The following is a 17,437-nucleotide window of genomic DNA, read 5'->3' as shown; positions in this document are numbered from 1 at the left end:
TCTCTACAGCATCTGAAAGAAAAATAAAGAGTATGAATTAGTAAAAATGTTTAAATGACTGGGTAGGGGCCTATGTAAAGTAAACTATACTCAACTTTCAATTTTCTTCTTCTGTACGCTTTTCCTACAGCATCTGAAAGAAAAATAAAGAGTATGAATTAGTAAATTTGTTTAAATGATAGGGTGGGGGCCTATGTAAAGTAAATTATACTCAACTTTCAATTTTCTTCTTCTGTACACTTTCTCTACAGCATCTGAAAGAAAAATAAAGAGTATGAATTAGTAAAATTGTTTAAATGTCAGGGTAGGGGCCTATGTAAAGTAAACTATACTCAACTTTCAATTTTCTTCTTCTGTACACTTTCTCTACAGCATCTGAAAGAAAAAAAATAAAGAGTATGAATTAGTAAAATTGTTTAAATGACAGGGTAGGGGCCTATGTAAAGTAAACTATACTCAACTTTCAATTTTCTTCTTCTGTACGCTTTCCCTACAGCATCTGAAAGAAAAATAAAGAGTATGAATTAGTAAAATTGTTTAAATGACAGGGTAGGGGCCTATGTAAAGTAAACTATACTCAACTTTTAATTTGCTTCTTCTGTAAGCTTTCCCTACAGCATCTGAAAGAAAAATAAAGAGTATGAATTAGTAAAATTGTTTAAATGATAGGGTGGGGGCCTATGTAAAGTAAACTATACTCAACTTTCAATTTTCTTCTTCTGTACACTTTCTCTACAGCATCTGAAAGAAAAATAAAGAGTATGAATTAGTAAAAATGTTTAAATGACTGGGTAGGGGCCTATGTAAAGTAAATTATACTCAACTTTCAATTTTCTTCTTCTGTACGCTTTCCCTACAGCATCTGAAAGAAAAATAAAGAGTATGAATTAGTAAAATTGTTAAATGACAGGGTAGGGGCCTATGTAAAGTAAACTATACTCAACTTTCAATTTTCTTCTTCTGTACGCTTTCGCTACAGCATCTGAAAGAAAAATAAAGAGTATGAACTAGATATCATTGAGATGGTAGCCATCTCTGTGGGCCCCGCTGTCAATAACGTGGGGTAAATAAGTTGTATGGATAATCTGATATGAAGCATTATTTGAAGTTATTACATAGTCTCATGTGTGATTTTGATCTAAGATTTTAAGTTAAAACTGATAAATATTCTCATCTTACTTTCATAGTATAATAGTGATATGACTGCATGATGTGAACTCATTGTTGACTACTCTAAGGTGACTTCTGGATATATGGATTGATGTTTGAACAATATGTTTAAAGGTGCTGCCCAATTGATATTTGTCACATATTTTTAGAATTATGCCTTCAATATATTATGACCCACCAAGTATAAAGTATGAAATATTAACGGTTCTCTAGAGGTAGAGTGGACACAATTTGTTAAGAACAACGAACGGATGGACAGACCGACAGACTGACCTTAGACCTAGGATGCATACATTATGACACATTCTCTGGTGTTGGTTAATATATATGTTAAGTTGAAAATGTTTGTCAGGTATAAAGTATGAAATAATAACAGCTGTCCTCTCAAAATATAGTGTGGATCAAATTTGTTAGCGATGGACAGACCAACAGACAGACAGACCTTTGACCTAGGAAGTTGAACATACATCATGACACACCCTCTGGTGTTGGTTAAAATGGATGTCAAGTATAATATTTGAAATCATAACGGTTCTCAAGATATAGAGCGGACACAATCTTCACCACAGGACACAGGGTTGTCAACTGAAACCAAAGTTTTTTTGACGTTGACCTTTGACCTAGGAAGTTGTACATACATCATGACACGCCCTCTGGTGGTGGTTAAAATGGATGTCAAGTATAAACTTTGAAATCATAAAGGTTATTTAGATATGGAGCGGACACAATCTTCACTACAGGACACGGGGTTGTCAACTCGAAACCAAAGTTTTTGACGTTGACCTTTAATCTAGGAAGTTGTACATACATCATGACACGCCCTCTGGTGGTTGTTAAAATGGATGTCTAGTATAAACTTTGAAATCATAATGGTTATGTAGATATGGAGCGGACACGATCTTCACCACAGGACACAGGGTTGTCAACTGAATCCAAAGTTTTTGACCTTGAAATTTGACCTAGGAAGTTGTACACACAACATGACACACCCTCTGGTGTTGGTTAATAATCATGTTAAGTATTAAGTATGAAATCATAATGGTTCTCTAGATATGGAGCGGACACGAAAGTGTTACGGATGGACAGACGGACGGACAACGGACAGACTGATCACTATAGGGCGACCCGCCTAATTAGTAAAATTGTTTAAATGACAGGGTAGGGGGCCTGAGAAAAATGCGCCAAAATATTCATGGGACGGATGGACTGACTGACGGAAGGACAGACAGAGGTAAAACAGTATACCCCCCTTTTTTAAAGCGGGGGTATAAAAACCATAATGTGTAAGCTATTAAAGATTGGGACCTAAAAAATGCGAAAAAAATTTAAACAGAGAAAATCAACGGCCAAATAATATTTCAAACAAAATATTTACGAAAAATAAATACTATGTTGTGAAGTGAAAGACATGATCCAAAATGAATGACCATCAGTAAACCACGGGCTTCTTAATTCTTTTATAATCATGAAGTAGGTTAAATAAAATTGAGAAAGGAAATGGGGAATGTGTCAAAGCGACAACAACCCGACCATAGAGCAGACAACAGCCGAAGGCCACCGATGGGTCTTCAATGAAGGGAGAAACTTCCACACCCAAAGGCGTCCGTCAGCTGGCCCCTTGAAAATATGTATACTAGTATAATGGACGTCATACTAAACTCCGAATTATACACAAGAAACTAAATTTAAAAATTGTACAAGACTAACAACATGAACAAAGGCCAGAGGCTCCTGACTTCAGACAGGCGCAAAATTGCAGCAGGTTTAAACTTGTTTGTGAGATCTAAAGCATAGAGCTTACCCTGCAAGATCCTCATGTATAATCACTGAGATCGTTAAACATCTGTTGCAGGAAACTTTTTAATGATGAACCCTGAGCAGTTGGGGCAAGTACATTGTATGGACACAACATTTAAGCTTGATACAGCTCTGAATTTGGATTGCGATTAAATAGTTTACACAGCATAAGTTTCTGACACAGAAATGAACATGATGAATGTGGTCTAATTAACCAGCTGTTGAATATTAATCCCCTCAAAAAGAGTTTGCAAAAATAACATGTTGAAGAAAATATCAGAAAATATCAAAATATAAAATGACGTACAGATATGGTTAAAATTAATACTAATTAATAGTAACTTCTAACATGTCTAAATATAAATCTACATCTAAAGACAATCATCATTTCTTCATACGTAATTTTTAAGCAGTGAAGGGAGTTCATCAAACATATATATATATAAAACAGTATTCTTTTCATGGAATTGGCTTACCTCCCTTAAACTTTTAAATTGTCTAAATTGTCCAGAAAACCCCTTGTTTCCCCTTTTTTTGCTATTTGTGAATTGTTATTTAGGCCCTTAATTGTTTGCCCTAAATTCCTAAACTGATGATATAAAAAAGAAGATGTGGTATGATTGCAAATGAGACAACTATCCACAAAAGACCCAAATGACACAAACATTAGCATTGAACTATGGGTAAAAAAAAATGAATGAAAAACAAATATGTAACACTTAAACACACAACCACTGAATTACAGGCTCCTGACTTGGGACAGGCACATACATAAATAATGTGGCGGGGTTGAACATGTTAGGGGGATCCCAACCCTCCCCCTAACCTGGGACAGTGGTATAACAGTACAACATAAGAACGAACTATAAAAATCAGTTGAAAAAGGCTTAACTCATCAGAGAGACAAAATATACAAGTGGGTGTGGCCGGGTACTTATACATCCCGACGCAAAAAGACACAATGAACAGATCTTGGAGTACTCAAAGTTACAGTAACTGTCTAATGAGACCATTACCTCCAAAATCAATCTAAACCTTCTACCTGTGTTATCAAATATTGTGGTACAATTTCAGAGCGATTGAAATACTTATACACAAGATTATATCCTGAAAGAAGAAAACAAGAAAAAAATGCTTTTTTGGGCCCCTTTGGGACCCCTTATTCTAAAACGCTTGGGACATAATAATAACGTAAACGTCGTCTATTGTTTCCCGTAATTTAACGTTGTTTCAACGATGTCATAACGGAATCACCATTGGAATTGCTATGGGCGTCTGGAAAGGGAGGGTGCTTTCATCAAAGAAAAGAGCACAGCGGGAATCGGCCAAAAACTCATAAAAAATATTAACAGAAATTAGACCTCAAATCTTTATAGATATGTTTGTCCTATTGATCTATCATCAAAGAAATGCAGTTATCTTGATCATTATAGACCATACTCACTTAGTTTCCGTTTGATTGAAATTATCGGCAATACATGCAGGAAGGAACAACGAGAACAACTGCATAATGATTTATTACTGCATTTGAATGCAAATTGAAATTAAGTCTTTACCAAACTTTTCCGAGATTTTGTCATTCAGAATAGAAAACTGGTTTAACTTGAGAAAGATGGAAAAAAAGGTTTCTTGAGAAAAATTAAATAAGGCAAAAACTAACATTCATCAAGCTTTGAGTTGAAGTGCTATTAATGTACAGTAGCTTTTTAAATGAATACAACCTTTAACTCGTCAACAATGTACGTTAAACAAAAGATGACACTGTAATATTTAAAAAAAAATGAAATAGGATAACATTGTAATATATACACTGACATACAAGAAGAAAATATCTGACATATTGGTGTTTGAGGTGTATGAAGAAACTAATATAATTTAGCAAAAAAAAAGTGGTGTAGGTCTTAATGAAGGTCTTGACTAGTTAAACACGGCCTCACAAAATCCGCGGATCCAAAATAGGATAGGGTTAAAAAACAGCCATCGAAATTCCATAATACAAAATTGGGGGGAAAAGGGGGGGGGGGGGGTAATAGCTTAACTCAAGATTTTGATCTTATTCAACTTTATTCTAGTACGACATTCGATTACTGCTAGCAAACTCTTTGAAAATCAATGATTTACTTTAGATCCACTTTCGCCTTGTTGTAAATATGCGTGATATATTTGCCACTGGATCACGGGAGCAATCAATTTATTAGTTTTATATAGTGATGCATAATCATTAGTTCGCAACTGATAATTGTCTCAAACAGTTTTTCAGTTTTGGTATTTTGTTTTTATTTATACTTTGTTTTTAAACGAAAATTTTAGAATTTCTTTCCGCATTTTTTCTTTCAATTCATTTGCTTGAATATAATCAATAATAAAATATTAGTCAACATCAGTAGTTACATTGTATGCAGCCAAACTAAGTGGAGGGCAGTAGAACAGAAAACAATCTCCATTGTGTATATGCAGTAACTCATATATTGAAGCGTAAAACAACGACAGTCGTGCTCTATTTTTAGCCCTTTTGTTTATTCTCAATTGATTGTTTTACTAATCTCTTTTGTTAAATAAAGGTTTTTTTCATCTATAACTGCAAAAGGCGCAGCATATGTGTTAAAATCAGCATTGTGACTTATTTGAAGATTCATGTAACCTTTGTTGTTGTTAAGAGATTTTATTCGGAGTTCCTATATCCTTCCAACCATTCATTTAGATGTTTGTTTAACGTATAGATAAGTGAAACTCTCACTGCACTATGCATCGGATATACGGCATTTTTATTTCGCCTAAACAAGGCTGCAAATTAATACATCCGAGCAGCTTAACGGCCACACCCAATTTTAGCAAAGATATACTGTCGGACAGGAGAAGTACAGAGATGTGAATTTATATATAAAAAGATGTGGTATGATTGCCAATGAGCCAACTACCCACAAAAAGACCAAAATGACACAAACATTAACAACTAAAGATCACCGTACGGCCTTCAACAATGAGCAAAGCCCATACCGCGTAGTCAGCTATAAAAGGCCCATGCCGAAATCAATCCTTTTGTTTTGAAAAAAGATTTAAAAGTATACATTAATATGACAGCAACCCAACGACCCATATAACTCAAAACACTAAGAGTCAACATACAGAATTTTGTTATAGCTAGAAGCCTATAAAGAACAAAAAGCCAGAAACTGCAAAATGAATAAATAATGCGGAGTCCGTGAGTTTTAAGACAAGTGTTCGGTTGCAAAATTGCACGTGCTCTGTGTTAATTTCAATATACGCAAAACACTTCATTGTAAAGTAAGGGTAAAATAAATAATTATTATGGATGACAGAGGTCAAGTGGCATTAATAACTATATGAATATTCAGAACAATAAAATCAAATGGAAATATAATATGAAAATTAACCCTGCTTAATGTACTTTAGATCGAGACACAGAAACGAATTTCTAACGTGTAATACTTTTGTTTTTAAAAGAGGGATGAAAGATACCAGAGGGACTATTTAAATAGTCTGTTATTCCACGGTTTGTATGTTTCACAACCGGGTTTCACAATTTTTACCAACACAATAGTTAAACTAACTGAATTGTTATCTCGTCCAGATACTGGTTCATTATAAATAAGAAGATGCGATATGAGTGCCATATAGACATATAGACAACTACCCAACAAAGTCACAGTGTAAATACATTTGTCTGCCACACCGTACGTCGCACTGCCTTCGGAAAATTAGCGGGGAAATAAAACGTTATTTTCGGAAAACGTCTTAATTTTTGGCGCAATTTGTGAGGCTCACAGAAGGGATAGAGTAAACAATATCATATTTCTCAATTTTCCTCAAAAACTAGTATGGTGACAAATATTTTTCAAAACGTTATGACATTTCATTTTTTTCAAAGAATAACATATCTTACTTTGGCCAAATTCACAATGTTAGAAATATTTAAAAAAAATCAAAAATGTGCATTTCAAATGTTCATTTCTGGCCGTTGTTTTAGTTCACCATGACGTTTTTGGCTTTATTTGAGTAAGAATTAATGCTTTAAATGGTAAAGTTAGTTTTTTCTTACCATCTTAAATTATTAAGCGCCAATTTGTGCCCAATTATATAAGTTTATGTTGATCAAAAAATCATAATTAATATTTTTAAATAAAAAAATGTTTTTTACTCCAAAATTGCAAAAATGTTCAATTTTCAGCAACATTTTTTGCAAAAACGTAATCGACAGCATATATTTTTTTTGGCAAAATTTGATTCTCTGTCAATTGAAGAATAAAATATCTTAAAGGGAAAAAAATCTCACAGTCAGAAATAAACTATTGGATATGCCCTTAAAACTAAAGTTATCATTCGGATAACAAATGTGTCATCCAGATGACAACAACATCATACATGTACGGTACCATTTATATACAAACACAAAAAAATTTGTGGTCTTTTAAAAACATGTCATTCATATTGTATTGGTATAGTTTTTGGAACTTTCTTCTGCATATGTTTAAAAAGCAACAGAAAGTTTGATCATCAAATTGAAATTGAGAATGTCTACATCTTTATTGACTTTAAATTAACAAAACCAAGTATACACCCTTTTAGAAAATTTAAATTTATGCAGTGGTGGATCGAGACGGGAGCATATAGGGCATATATGCCCCCGCCCTCCCCCTTTTGTTTTGTTTTTTCAATTAAAACTTTAAAATGACTAATCAGACCATCTGTGTACAAGTTTCATGACATTTTGTTTAGAAATTTAATGTTAAAGAACAGAAACCAACTTTGGGATGTACAGACAGACTTCCATACGTACAGAAAGACACAGGTAAAACTCAAAGCCCAGAGGTGGATTATGGGGGAGAGAGGGGCAGGGGCCCAGGCAACCCCTTTTAAGAAAATAATTTGTTTGCAGATAATTATAGGGATTCATTGAAGCGTTAAGCAATCAGGCCCCCTATCAGGCAGCCAGTGGGCCCCACTTATGAATATTTCTGGACCTGCCACTGATGCCCCCAATCTTTTTTATAATAGTGTCACATATTACTCAAATTGGGAACATGAACCCCTGTATGGCGATTATACATGTATAGAGGGCTAATCCTTCTTTAAAGGGATAAAATTGTCCCTCTGTAGTGGGGTATTTTTGTTTACAATGGGTTTAAAGCAAGTTAGGGCAGAATGGCACTTTCTAGTTATATTGACTATAATCTCTAGCATTATACATGCATGTGCAACATATGCTCTTTAGGGAGCTACCATTTGATTTTTAGGGAGGGGGGCTAGGATGAAATTTGAAAAAAAAGGCAGGACAGGATTTTGAGTAAAAAAAAAGGCAGGATGAGTAACTTGGCAAAAAAAAAAGGCAGGACAACATTTGTTGTAAAAAAGTCAGGATAAGTTAAGAAAAAAAAAGGCAGGACCGAATAGACTGAAAAATAAAAAGGCAGGACAGAGATAACAACTAAAACAAAAGGCAGGACAAAATTTTTCATCCTAGCCCCCCCCCCCCCCCCCCATAAAAATCAAATGGTAGCTCCATTACTAAACATTGGGATGACCAGTTTTCTGTTGAAGTGACAAAACATGCAATCTATTGTAGACCTATCATCAACAATAAAAGGAAAAGTTGACCTTTAAATTTCATGTTAAATCTAACAATAGAAATTCTGTTCAGTGAGGCATAAGTGAGTGGAATTCACCTGATCATAACAGCTTTCAATCATGGTGAACAATAGATTGTATATTTAGTAAGATAAGCAACAAACTGGTCATGTGCATATTAAATTAAGTACATAAATTTGTGTATCAACTGTTGCAAGTTACTGCCATCAATTATTAAATTATGTCATTCTGCCCTATTTTGATATGAATCCAGTCTAAACAAAAATACCACTCTATAGAGTACAGAGGGATAATTTTATCCCTCTATAGAAGGATTGTCCCTCTATACAGGTATAATCACCATATAGAGGGTTTGTTCCCAACCTGTTGCTTGGCATACATAGATTAAAACCTAATAGAACCTAATAGACATGCGGTTTACCATCCACACAATCATTAATTTTTGGTACAGGTGTCACCATGTGGAAAGTAAGCCACACATCAGGGGCGGATCCAGACATTTAAAAAAAGGGGGGGGGGGGGGGTTCTTACCCAGGACAAAGGGGGTTATAACTATATGTCCCCATTCAAATGCATTGATTGTCCATAAAAAAGGGGGATCCAACCCCCGGAACTCCCCCCCCCTTTCCCCCTGAATCTGTGCCTGCACATTGACAGAAACAAGTGCCTGTGAGTAATAAAACCCAGCCATATCTATTAGCTTATGAGACACATTTTACAAAATATATTATTATATATACTCTTGGAAATTAATTTACACATCACTTTAGATTTTTTTGATTTTTTTCAGAACTAATAACTGATTATAACTATATGCATGTATAACTACATTATTTTTAATATGAAATAAAATAAAATTTCAAAATAAAATAAAATAACATTAAAATATTACATTCTCAACAGAGTGGGTGCAAATTCTGTGTTCTTCAATTGTTTTTTTACACAAATTATCGATTTACATTTTAAATAACAGCAGTCAAATCGGTGCACTCGATCATAAATGGTTTTTTTACAGGATTTTTTACCCACATAAATTATATCGTGGACTTATAACAGTAAAAGACAGTAATCTAGCCATAAACAAGAGGGATATGTTTATTCTGCCGAATAAAATACATAGAAGTAAATAATTTGAACAAAAGGCCCAGCAACAGGCGAACAAAATCCGTCCGTGAAAACTAAAATTCCCTCAAAAGAAAAACAAATTGTCGTACCATAAATATATTTTAAAGGGATCGTACCATACATAATCTAGTTCTTCTAGAATTTTAAACTCGTCCTCGGCATTAAAGTTAGACATTCATAATGTGTTTATACATTTAAAAGATACTTACCCCGGCAGACAGTAGAACGATCGCCATTTGTGTTGTCAATAAGGGAGCTTCCATTTGATTCTTAGGGGGTAGTATGAAATTTAAAACAAGACAAAACACGAGTTTCGGGTCATAAAAAGGCGATAACATTTTCAGGGGTATAAAATAGTCAAGATTGAAAAAATGAACAATAAAAAGGCATGACAGAGACTACAAGTAAAAAAAATGAAGGTCATATTTATTTTCATCCTAGCCTCCCTAAGTATCAAATGGTACCTCCTTAAAAAAAGACTGACCTAATGCCAATTTGTAAACGTAATATGTCCTATATGGGGAGGAGGATCCTGATTCCGAAATCCTGGGCTTAAAAACATGAAATGCCGAGGTCCCGTATTGAAATAAATTTACATCCCGAGATTCGAAAAAAGAATTACCGGCGATCCCGAAATCCCGTTCCTTCAGTGATTCTCTATATGAGACAATATCTGAAAAGTCTAATTTCCATGTCCCATCTTTCACCAGCAATTTTTTTTTATTCGGGCATCTTTTTGGAAATTTTAAGTTTCAGTATTAACTCGAATATATAATGCACCAACTACAACCAATTAAAAACATTCTTTTTAATGTTTCGTCTAATAAGATTTTTAAATTTAAATGGTCATCCCCCTCCCAAAAAAATCAAGTTGTCCCCTGTTATTTTCTGAACTGAAACTTATCCTTCAATATTGTTTCTTGTGTATCATTGCATGTGAAACGTATTGGATTTAGAAGGAACGTACACGTATGGTATCGGATCGGGAATGATTCGAAACGCGAAATATATACGAAAATTATCGCAATAAGTAATTTTATAGAAGTTTTAAAAATATTTATACATAGATAAGTGACCAATTTTTCTCAGTAAATAAATATTCTTAAAACGAAAGAGAGTGATATACAAGTGGGGAAGATATTTCAAAGTTATCATGATTTGGAACAATTTGTTCAAAACTATCAGTCGATATTAATTTTATACAATTGTATTAAAGAAACTTGGAGTCAATTGCAGCTGCAGAGAAAAGAAAAACTTCTAAAAAGTTCTAAACAAGTTCGACAGGGAAAAGGCCTAATACATGATCATACATAATTTCTGATAAAACAAAGGCCGATGCCAATAATCTTCTAGAAGCTTCGTTAATAAATAACAAAATATTTGACGAAAATGTAAACCTTCAGTGCATCAAAAAATATTTAACCTCTGAAGAGTGGAAGCAACTTACAATTCGGAGAGAATCATGCGAATGGACATGTAACAAATGCCATAAAACCTACACAATCAGGACTCTTTGGCCTGTGACTGTCAGAGGCGGATGTAGGGGGGGGGGGGTCTAGGCGGCCGCCCCTCCCTTTTTGGGAAAAAAATCGGTTGCTTATATAGGGAATCACTGAAGCGTGACTGGAGCGGGTCCCCTCTCAGGTCAGTCACTGGGCCCCCACTTATGAAAATTTCTGGATCCGCCACTGACTGTTGTTAGGACTAGTAACATTTGAAATATGTGGCAAAACAATCCTATTGGATATATGTTAAATTTGTTCCAAAAACTTAATTTACTTATATGAATCGTTTTAGAATTGGTTTTATTTGACGCCTTTATAACTTGCTTCTTTAATTTTTAGAAAGACACCCATTTTGCAAATTTTAATTTTACTCGTTAAGATATTTTAAAATTTCATGCAGTTTCTGTTTTATATTTTACTCTAAGATTATTTTTAAATGGCATACAGGTATTTTTTTAAAATTTAGTAAAATTTGCATTTACATTTAAAAATAGCAAATACATATAGTAGTTGTATTATATGTCTCTGATAATAGTGTTAAAAAAATCATGTTTTCAGGTAGTCCTATAATATATGCCTTCGCATTCATGATATATTCACTAGTTTAAGTTTTCGTGCTGATATTTTCATATATTTTGTTCAATACGGATGGCACATTGATAATAATATACAACATATCAAACAAAGAAAATAGATCGTCAGATGGATTCATGACAACATTGTGTTTTGATGATGGTGATGTGTTTGGAGATCTTGCTTTACTGAACATTCTTGCTACTTACATTTTTGCCTATCTATAAGGAACTTCGTCCTTTAGTTCCAGAGGAAAATATTTTGTAAAAACTAACGAAAATTGTTAAAAATTGACTATAAAGGGCAATAACTCCTGAAGAGGTCAACTGACCATTTTGGTCATGTTGACTTATTTGTAGATCTTACTTTGCTGAACATTATTGCAGGTAACAGTTTATCTCTATCTATAATAGTATTCAATATAATAACCAAAAACGGCAAAATTTCCCTAAAAAAATACCAATGCGAAAAGGGGGGGGGGTTGCAGCAACACAACAACCGGTTGTCAAATTCATCTGAAAGTTTCAGGGCATAGACATTGTCTTGATAAACAATTTAACACCTTGTCAGATTTGCTCTAAATGCTTTGGTTTCAAAGTTATAAGCCAAAATCTACATTTTACTCCGATGATCAATTTATAGCCATGGTGGCCATCTTGGTTATTTTTTTTAAACTAGATACCCTAATATTGATTGTGGCTAAGTTTGGTTAAGTTCAATCTAATTAAAATATTGATCTCTGATTACGTTATACTGCATATGAGTATAACGTAATCAGAGATCAATATTTTAATTAGATTGGGTTAAGTTTTGTCCAGTAGTTTCAGAGGAGAAGATTTTTGTAAAAGATTACTAACGAAAAATTGGTAAAAATTACTATAAAGGTGAATAACTCCTTCAGGGGTCAACTGATCATTTAGACATGTTGACTTATTTGTAGATCTTACTTTGCTGAACATTATTGCTGTTTACAGTTTATCTCTTTCTATAATAATTTTCAAGGTAATAACCAAAAACAGCAAAATTTCCTTAAAACTGATTACCAATTCAGGGGCAGCAACCCAACAACCGGTTGTCCGATTCATTTGAAAATTTCAGGGCAGATAGATTTTTACTTGATAAACAATTTTACCCTGTCAGATTGGCTCTAAATGCTTTGGTTTCAGAGTTATAGGCCAAAACCTACATTTTACCCCTATTTTCTATTTTTAGCCATGGCGGCTATCTTGGTTGGCTGGCCGGTTCACGCCACACATTTTTAAACAAGATACCCCAATGATGATTGTGGCCAAGCTTGGTTTAATTTGGCTCAGTAGTTTCAGAGGAGAAGATTTTTTTTTAAAGTTAACGACGACGGACGACGACGACGGACTACCCCGGACGCAAATTAGAAATGCTCACTTGGCCCTTTGTGCCAGGTGAGCTAAAAAGGAAAAATAAAAAAAAAGTTAAAAGAAAACAGAACCGTTTTGGAATACATAACATTAAGATGCTAGAAAGAGCACGTGCCGTTCATCTAGGTTTATGTGCATCTTAAACAATAGAAACTCTCCAACATTATAACCTTGAATAGTTCTTCATAAAAATCTCTCTATCGATCTTCTTTAGTGTTTATCAAATTAAGTTCAATCATTACTTTAAAAATTCTACTTACTTTAACGGAAATATTAACTTGTTTGTCTTGCTGACCATTTTTATTTCAATAGTTGTTCAGCTATCGGTTATAGTTTTCAAGATATTTGGTAACAACACTTTTTTATTCAAATATATTCGGACCTGCCCTTATCTGATCATCAGCATGGCCAAAGGTATTACTCCAAGAGGTATTGTGAGGTGGGGCGCATTACGTTCGCGCGCATTTGGGGATTAAAATGTTTTACGTTTGCGAGCAACTTTCGATTACATTGGCGCGCATTTATCTTACAGGTAAACTCAGGTAAAAAGGGAATATACTAAAATATAAACTTAAATTTTATTTATCCATTTCCTGCAGAGGCGGATCCAGACATTTTAAAAAAGGGGGTCCTAACCAAGGACACAAAAAAGGGGGGAAGTTCCAACTACATTTCCCCATTTAATTGCATAGATCGTCCAGCCCCCCACCCCCCCCACCCCCCCTGGATCCGACACTGTTATGTTTGAATTTGTAAAAGAGAACTCAGTAGACCTATCTTAATCGTCTATTTTCCAGTTATTACTGGCCAACTTGTTTATGCGCATGCCCGTCATCATTTTACCAGAAACAGGGCTATTATAAGAGGGGGGCCGGGCCTTTTTTCGGAACATCGGGTTCGGGTGTTTTTAACTTACGGCTCGGGATTTTGGGATTGATCGTTTGGGATCCAGGAATTCTTGTTTCTAATTTCGGAATGTCGCCCACGGTTTAAAATGTCCTGGACCACGGAATTTCATGTTTTAAGAAATAGAACCCTCTTATAATAAGACAAGCGATTGCGTCTATGCAGGCTGCTTTTTTGAGCGATAACACACCCTTTTCCATCTTAAATTAATGTTCTATACAGCGAAATTCATAATTGAAATGAATAATGAGAGAAACAATTTATAATGGCAATATATGAACTGTGTAATTGATGGCTCAACTTATGATATTATATATATAAGCATAATATTTGAATTGATTATTATAAAGAGGAGGCATGATGTCAAAAATAGTATTATAATATTTTGTTTTTCTCTCAATATGTCTAGTAGCGTTTAATGTATATCGTTTTGTAATTAATATATACAAAAGAAGATGTGGTATGATTGCCAATGAGACAACTATCCACTAAAGACCAAAATGACACAAACATTAACAACTATAGGTCACCGTACGGTCTTCAACAATGAGCAAAGCCCATACCGCATAGTCAACTCAGTATAAAAGGCCCCGATAAGATATAGATATAGGAAGATGTGGTGTGAGTGCCAATGCGACAACTCTCCATCCAAATAACAATTTAAAAAGTAAACCATTATAGGTTAAAGTACAGCCTTCAACACGGAGCCTTGGCTCCGCTCACACCGAACAACAAGCTATAAAGCTAAATGCCTGCTTGTTTGTTTGTCACAGTTTTGTTTTGCATCTTAGTAACAATCCTATTGTTTGGATTTTAGACTAATGAAATTCTTATTCTTATTTTTATTCTTTAAGCAAGAATTTTTAATCAAATTTTGATTTGGGCAGCCTCTAGTAGTGTTGTGAAATAACCAGTATTCCAACAAAAAAAGAAGAGAAAACCATGACAACTGAAACCAAGACTTAAATCATTGAAATTATAATTTTATGCTCTGATAATACATATTGGTGTGTTTTTCTTTCGGAAACTGTAAACACTTATTACTTAGCTATATTTTAAAACACGACTGAAACAAATACCATATTTAAAATTAAAAAGACGGAACTTCAATGGTATACGGAAGTTGGATTACAATTAGTTCTGCTTTCATTTTCAAGAAAATGGCTGGATCAACAACAAATTTTCCAAATGTTCAAAGAGATATGGTTCGAAATGACCTTGCATCCCTGCTTGATTCTGTACGAAATATCAGATTTAAAAGTTTTAATTAGATACATTGTACCACAAGTATTATGGCATTGAAAACGAAAAATCATAACAAATCTGGAGTGAATAAATTTTAGGATATTTTACTTTTTGGCCATAAATCAGTAAATGATTTTGTGGATTCGGAGTTCTGAGAGCTCTGTTTTCTTATCTGATTTCCTGTCGAATGCTAATTACAAATGACTTGAAACTCTGCATTCACACTGTTTAATTGAGACCCCTTTTAGAAAACCAAGTCTAGATATTAAACTTGGAAATCCATGTTGCCATTGTTGGGCATGAAATCTTGTTATTTCTGTTGACAACATGTACATGTAGCAGGTTGAGAACCACTCCAAATGAGGGGCATCACAAAATATTGGACAAAGACTGATAGATAAGGGGATGTTTTGTTATAGTCAAAGAAAATGAAGAAAAAAATAAGCCTCTATAACTTAAGGATGTAGAGTGGGGTGCTCATTTTCGCCGGGAACACAATTTCGCCGTTTTAGGATTTTGAGGTGTAAAAACTTCAAAGGATGGCTGAAATGGAAGAAATGTTCTGGTTAATTATATTTTTACAACAAATATGATTTTTTTTAAACTGAAACAAAATTGCAGCTCCTACCGAAAATGACAGAAAAACGGACAACGATTTTCGGACAATTTCCTGAAAAAAAAATATGATTTAAAAGAAGTATTTCTAAGTAAATATTTGACTGAATGCCCTAATTTTGAATTCTTTACACCTTTGAAAAGTCTGCTATTCATCTATAATGCAATTGATTTTTTTTAAAATTGTTAAAAGATGCGGTTATTTGGTTTTAAATAGATGTGTAAAAACGGCGAATATGTGTCCCCCATTGACAAAATATCCAGAAATTTCAAGCACCCTTTTTTAGTTTAATCTAACTTTTCAGATGATTTTTTTCAAACAAACACGTTTTCAAGCTTAAGAATATTTTTCATTTGAAGTAATCTTCATATAGTAATATCAGTATACTTCAAAAACATTTAGACCTGACCATAAACTGTAAAAAACATGGAAAGATGTGGCGAAAATGGGCACCCCACTCTACATATACTTAAAATTTCTAGAATTAAACATTTTTGAGTTTATAAGACTTAAGAATATAATTAAATAAAAAATGAATGAAAAGCAAATATATGCATGATATGTAACTTACAAATGTATCAACAAAGGACAACCACTGAATTACAGACTCCTGACTTGGGACAGACACATACATACAGAATGTGGCAGGGTTTAACAAGTAAGCAGAATCCCAATCCTCCCTTAACTTGGGACAGTGGTGAAAAAGTACAACATTTGAACTATAATCAGTTGAAAAAGGCTCCACTCATCTGATTGATTATGCAGGATACAAATAGAAATATATATTACAAAACCACAGAATGGACTTAGTCAGGTACTTGTATATATCCCAACATCAAATTGACTCTAAGTACTGATCTGAGAGCACTCACAGATACTGACAGCTAGTTAAAAACCACTAAAAGTTAACATTTGCTTGCCTTGATGTCACTACCCACAAACATAGTATGTTTAAAACAACACCTTTTATTCATATTAAAATTTTAAGATAAAATATAAGTCATTCCTTTGCCTGTTAGACATAGATTGAAGCTTTCCCAAAGGAGTAGGTTCAGTAAAACTCCTTTTTGGCCCCAAAATATAGGAGTTTTACAAAATTGTAAAAATGTTATCTTTAAGCTATGTTTTGGAAAGTAAAATGCTTCTGCTACATAAATATGAACTGTTTTAGACAATACACTGCACAAATATCACATACTAGCATCATTAAGTCATGCTAAATTACTGAAATCTTCAAAACATTAGTTTCCGTCTAAAATGAAAGTGGCCGCATTCATGTTCATTCATAATATTGAAAGGTAAGTTGTATTTGATGATAATACAAAACATGTATAAAGGTTGAGGATGAACACCGATGCGGCCACTTTCATTTTGGACAAAAACCATCTGAAAAGGGATGTTTGTTGGGATATTTGATAGATTTTTCATATTTAAGCTTGAATCAGAGCGTTTTAAATGTCTAAATCAGTTAAAATCTTCACATATACTAATCCAATCAA

This window comes from Mytilus trossulus, chromosome 4 (assembly GCF_036588685.1).
Source record: "Mytilus trossulus isolate FHL-02 chromosome 4, PNRI_Mtr1.1.1.hap1, whole genome shotgun sequence".
In the NCBI taxonomy this organism is placed as follows: domain Eukaryota; kingdom Metazoa; phylum Mollusca; class Bivalvia; order Mytilida; family Mytilidae; genus Mytilus; species Mytilus trossulus.
The sequence above is the reverse complement of the archived record's forward strand: the minus strand, read 5'-3'. Positions refer to the sequence as shown.